The 6,493-nt window shown below is 38.3% G+C and overlaps 1 non-coding gene across 1 annotated transcript; it reads right to left on the bottom strand.

Annotated features, from left to right (window-relative positions):
• Positions 1 to 5,867: 5,867 nt before the first annotated feature.
• On the bottom strand, positions 5,868 to 5,974 carry LOC150036159 (small nucleolar RNA R71). The gene has a single exon (XR_016529933.1). It is a non-coding gene; the product is annotated as a small nucleolar RNA R71 (small nucleolar RNA).
• Positions 5,975 to 6,493: the final 519 nt, after the last annotated feature.

Here is a 6,493-nt window from a genome sequence, read left to right as displayed (position 1 = left end):
TCGACCGGTCGCGCTCAAATTGATGTGCACAAGGGGGAGATCGTGATGAACATTAATGGGAAAAAGCTCCAGATTGAGGCAATCAAGATCCCAAAAGACCGAGAGAAGAAGAGAAAGTCGCCTTGGATGTAAAAAGCCCAGATTGAAATAAGCAGTCCCTGCGTTACTATGCAACTCAAACTCATCAGAGACGCAATTCTTTTGGAATATCCTCCTATCAGTTATTCATGAACTTTCGTTACCCTGCTTTTATTTGTTATCGTATATTTTTCTTTTTGCATTTCAAAAAAAAAAAAAAGCGATCGTGGTGAACGATCGTGGTAAAAGATTTTGCTAACTCTGTTTTTCATTTGACCCTTTCAATGTTTTCTTTGCAACGATCATGGCGAATGATTGAGGAGGAGCTACACGAAAGACGTAACTACTTTATTCCACCATCGCAATCGAAGAGAGCAGTTCGCCACAAACAGGATGCGTTCACAAATAATGCGGGCAACAGAGCAAATTTGGGGGTTGTATCATTCCTTGACTTTGTTTATTCCAAATTTTGCTCTATCGCATATCATTTTAACTTCGATAATTTTATCATCGCATTCTCTTTAGTCAGCACAATCATTACACATTGATTAATTTAGTAAGTCACTGATAACTTGTAGAAATACAAGTTATTTGTACTATCTTATCTAGATATTGTGGCCAAAAGAGATTAAATATGTGCAAATTGTATGGAAATTAGCTTAAAAATACAATAATTATGAATTATCGAAATTACACCCACTAACATCATTAACATGGAAGAAAAGGAGATTTCTACTCTATTTTGCAGGAAACCAAGTCACCGCTTGTGATCAAGGCTCAAGAAGAACTGACCAACGCATCTCTGTCACATTGCGCCCGTCAATTCACACTAAAAAGACGATTAACGCAATGATGGCGCAATGCGACAGTCGATCCAGAGTTGACTTTCAATCACATGCGGTAATAAAAACAACACTACATGCAAACACTCGATCGAAAGATGCAGCTGAGCAACGCAAAAACGGAGGATTGTGACACGTGTACAACTAACGGTTGTGTAGATTCGACGGTCTGATTGCATAACAGAAGGAATAATATCCTTCCATCTTTGGAATTTCCATAACAATAAGTGGGGACCACAAGGCCGGAGTCAAAGATCTTCACCTATAAATACCCCATAGAATTCACAGAAAAAAAAAAAAAGGTTACTTGATATGGGGCTAATTTCTGCTAGTATATTGAGAAAAAGGCTGAGCTAAGTGTTAAACTGAAGAAATCCAGGAAGAAGAAGAGGCAAAACCGAGAAGTAAGTCTTAGTGTTCATCTATCAGATCCCCGCCGCGAAGCTCTTTTACTCAGATCCCTGCTACCGATTGAGCAAGCCTGAGAAGGAAGCTCATCCATCTGTCCAATACATCCAATCCGGCAAGCAAATCTTCATCCAAATCGGTGCCGAGACGTTGGCACTATTTGTATCTGTTCTATCTATTTTCATCATTGTAGTTCATTTTCTTTATCTCTGCATTCGCACACCATGTATCAGACGCTAAATAGATATATGGAATGTCTTGATCGCTTTCATCACCACTTTTCTGTCAATTTCCGTTCCTCCGTTTATCATTTTCTTCATGATGTGTTCTTAATCCCCTGGTAGTTAATATGAATTAAACGAGTACTTAATCTGTGTTAAAGAGATAAATTGCGTTTAGCTAAGGCATGCTAGACGACATCTTCACCTGTGAGAGCAGAAGTGAAGATGTCGTTCTAATCTATCGAGAGAAGGTCAGAAGAATACGTTAACTAGAGTGAGTAGTACTTCCAGACAAGAAAGAAACCTTGCGTTCAGTATGTTCGTCTTGTTTCACCACAGACATGTGGGAACGTGGCCGATCACTGAAAGGTGTACGCTAAGGGAAAAAAGGAACCGCACTTATCACTTCAATCCAGTTAAGAACTTGCGTTGGTTATATTAGTTATCTTTCTGTTCTATTTCATACATAAGACTTGCCGCCGCATTACATGATCTTTGTAGAGTCTTCACAGCCAGCCTTGACCTCAGTATCTTGTATCATGAAGCCTGTATCTTGTACCATTTTAGCTTAGGTTTACTGCACTTTATTTTATTATCGCATTTTTACTGCTTTCCTTTATTTTATCGTAATTTTTATATACTTGCACAAACTATACTTTTAAAGATTGAAAAACTTGGTCGCATGTATCATAAACATAACGCAATAACCTCAAACATTCCCTGTGTTCGACCACGGATTACACCGAGAAACTTGCGATGGAATTATACTTGGTTCCAACGTAAGGAAACTTGTGACAACGCACAGAATACTACTAGAACACCCATGTATCATAAACATTATTTTATTATCGCATTTTTACTGCTTTCCTTTATTTTATCGTAATTTTTATATACTTGCACAAACTATACTTTTAAAGATTGAAAAACTTGGTCGCATGAATCATAAACATAGCGCAATAACCTCAAACATTCCCTGTGTTCGACCACGGATCACACCGAGAAACTTGCGATGGAATTATACTTGGTTCCAACGTAAGGAAACTTGTGACAACACACAGAATACTACTAGAACACCCATGAATAACGCATATCTAGAAGTAGTATTGCATGAATTGAGTCAAGTCAGGGCATTATTGTATATCAATCTGCTTGAACCAAGCGTGCATCGTATATCATAACTTCAACGTTACAAATTTATGAGTTACAATCACCGCATTATTTCTCTTTGCCAATTATGATTTCAATGATGAAACGCATGCCTCTATTTTTTTCGTATATACTAGAGTCAACTTAATTTTAAGATAGTCATCTCATAAAATATTTCTAGAAGTTACTGGTCTGTCAGCTTTCTTTCAAACTAACTTTTTAAGAAAATTCTAAAGAGCATCGCATGACTTCTTTCAATCTTCAGCAATGAGGACATTACTGTATTTAAATTTGGGGGTGCGGTATTCATTTTTCAACCTTGCTATTTTTAGGCACTTACAAAAAAAAAATTGCGATCGGATCCTACTCATAGTTGGATGTCTGCATGACACCAGTGGGGGCAAGCCAAAACAAAGGTAGGAATCGTGATCAATGCATAAATAAAATGATCGCAACTCCGCTGCCAAATGGGCATGAGTTTAGACTGAGAAAGAGTGCCTTGCTCGTAGTTGGATGTCCGCATGACACACGTAGGGGCAAGCCAAAACGAAGGTTAGGCACTTGGATTAGCACAAGATCATAGAAAAAATATATGTCTATAATACGCAAGGATAAAAATCATTTGAAAATACCTCAGTTGAAAATGTTTTTTTATATGAACTAAATCATGCGATGCCCTAGAATCTAGTAAAGTCTTTTTGAAGGTTAAACTTGCAGTCCCTAAATTTTAGAAATATTTTAAGAAGAAACCTGGATAAGAATTAAGGAGATTTTGGTACATAGGATCTGAATAAGGCAACCTTGAGAAATCTAGGAAAGTAGAAGGTGGTTGACTTTCTAAAGAAAATCTTTAGTCTACACTTGAGAACAAGCATTATTTTAAATTTAGGGGTGTGATAACGGGCAGAAATATACGCTATTACAGCGCAAAGATATAAAACAATGCAGGATTGCGATGGTAAAAATATACAATAATGCGTCCAAAAGCATTAAATTTACAACATTATGATTGCATGCGTCCATCGCATTAAAATAGCTCACTTATGTATTTTGTGTAGAAAATGCTTTGGCGCAAGGTGGAAATGTGATCCGAAGAAATTAACGTCCGAGCGCATTAAGAGATTGCGACCGCAAGGCTATGCGATCACATGTGCTCGCGAAAATCTACTAAAGAAGGTGGGCGCATAAAGTCAGTGCATCAAGGGGAAAGCTTAATAAATCACGATGGGATAAAAAGCTGATGGTCGATTCTGAATTAAGTTAACAAGCCGTTAATGACATACGGTAGCAAGTACACTCAACTTTTCGGTGACAAATATTCGGCGCATCAGATAGAGAATTAGTGACATCCCATCAGTGCAATCATTCGAGAGAAAAAGTTCTTCACCTTGAAGCTCTATAAATACTGAAGACCACCTTCATTGAAGGAGTTCGCTTAGTTTAGAGAGTTCACCATATAGACGATAGTTAGCCTTGTTCATAGTTTTCTTATACTTAGAAGGCGGAAGCGAGAAAAAGAAGAAGACGTCGGAAGATCGTCTTGGTCAGCTCGAGAGAGTGCTAAGGAGCATGGAAAACAGACAGAGGGCTGACTCTTGCAAGAGCAAGAATACCTTTTGAGCAGAGTAGAGAAGAACAGTGTAAAAGCCTTGGGAAGCAAGAAATTGCTACCAGGCTCTTTATCTTTACTTCACATTGTCATTTTGTACTTCGATTTCATATATAGAATGGAACTTGCATTCTACATCTGTTCACTCTCTTTACAATACACATGAGTAACTAAACTTTCGAATGGGTTGAAAAGTACTTAGTTAATATGACCTAGGATCTTCATTGCATGCGATCATCTTGTCTTATGTTGCGTCCATCACCCCTTTAGAGCTACTCGAGAGAGAGTCTAATGAAAGAACCTAAGACTTAAAAGAGCTAGGTTAGAATCTAGACTTGAGAAAGCAAGATTAGATCTGCAAAAGAAAGAGATAGAGACTTAGAGATAAGCTCTGTTTGTCAACATGCATCGCATGCACCCTAGAGATAGGTTATGGTAGTATGCGGTCGCCTTGTGTATGTGTGTGCCATTTATCATCGCATAGACAGGAATAGAGGCTTAGATGTAAGTTCTATAGACATCATCACATACACCACATGCATTCTAAAACTAGAAGCCTTGGCATTTACATTGAGAGATGACTTGCTATTGTATGTATGTACATGATCGCATAACATGAACGCAATCCTAGGAAGTGTTAGCTAAATCCCTTCTCAACCCGTTCCTCTGCATACTCATCGCATCTTTCATATTATTAACTCTTTTCTCAACTCCGCCGCATGAACTTTATACTTCAAACAACATACCAACCAACGCATTGATTTATTTGTTACCGCAAAGTAATAAAAAATTACCATCGCATACTGTTTCCTTAGTCCCTGAGTTCGACCCTGGGCTTACCAGGCAACTCATTAGGGTTTATATTTGGATCTTGCTGAGAAAACTTGCATACGCAACGTATATTCCACCACCGCATTCTACACCATTATTTCATTGCATTAAACACGCATTAAGTTTTTTGCGTCGTTGCCAGGAACTATGGCAATACATTGTGCTAACGATAATGTTTTTATTTTCTTTGCGGCTTTCAATCTCTGGCAAATTACGACCCAGAGATTGAAAGAACGTTCCGACGAAGATTGAGAAACAACCGCCAACAACAACAAGACAGAACTTCAAGAATGGCGAAGCAACCGGAAGAGAGGGCCGCAAACGCAAATAATATATGGTCAACCCCATCCTCCTGGTGAATGACCGCAATAGACCCATTCGGAACTACGCGTCGCCCAACCTATTTGATTTCTCCCCAGGAATAATGAGGCCATCTCTGGATGGATCGAGGTTTGAAATGAAACCGGTTATGTTGCAGATGATTCAAACGGTCGGAAAGTTTGGTGGAAGGCGTGGAGAGGATCTGCACACCCATCTCCAGAGTTTTATTGAAATTTGCAACACTTTTGTGTTCCTAAATATCTCTGCTGAGGAGGTTCGACTAACGTTGTTCCCATTTTCCTTATGCGATCAAGCAAAGAAACTTATTATCTCGAACTAAGGGAGATAACATCATGGGAACAAGTAGTGGAAAAGTTCATGAAGAAATACTTCCCTCCAACAGAGAACATAAGAAGGAGGAAGTTAATTACGAATTTTGAATAGGAAATTGATGAATCGTTCAGTGACGCATGGGCGAGGTTTAAGAGACTGGTGCGAGATTGTCCGCACAATGGCTTACCTGACTGTCTCCAAATGGAAATCTTTTATCACGGTTTGAGCCCTGCATCGCAGACGACTGCCAATGTGGCAGCAGCTGGTGGTCTGCTCGATAAGACATATGACGAGGCGAAAAATATACTTGATCACATTTCAAAAAATCATGAAGACTGGAGAGAAAGCGATCAACGATTGAGGATCAAAGACAGTGACGCAAATAATGGAGTACAAAAGATCCCTAAAACAAATGAACCAGATGATGAAACCTATTACAAGGCTTCGCAAATCAATAGCACGGGAACGCATGTACGGTTATGAGAAAAAACCACCAACAATTATTATCTCATAATTGTTTAATTAAAATAAATATAATCATATTATATTTATAACCTATAGTTTAATATCACATCATATGCAACATATAAACCATAGTCCTTTTCTCCTCCACTAGATATAAATCATATTTATATCCTTTTCTTCCAATTAATGTATCTCATACATTATGTCAACTATATCATATATATATAATTGACCCGTTT

Source organism: Benincasa hispida, chromosome 5 (assembly GCF_027475165.1).
Source record: "Benincasa hispida cultivar pf3 chromosome 5, pf3_genome.v1.1, whole genome shotgun sequence".
Taxonomy (NCBI): Eukaryota; Viridiplantae; Streptophyta; class Magnoliopsida; order Cucurbitales; family Cucurbitaceae; genus Benincasa; species Benincasa hispida.
The sequence above is the reverse complement of the archived record's forward strand: the minus strand, read 5'-3'. Positions and strand labels throughout refer to the sequence as shown.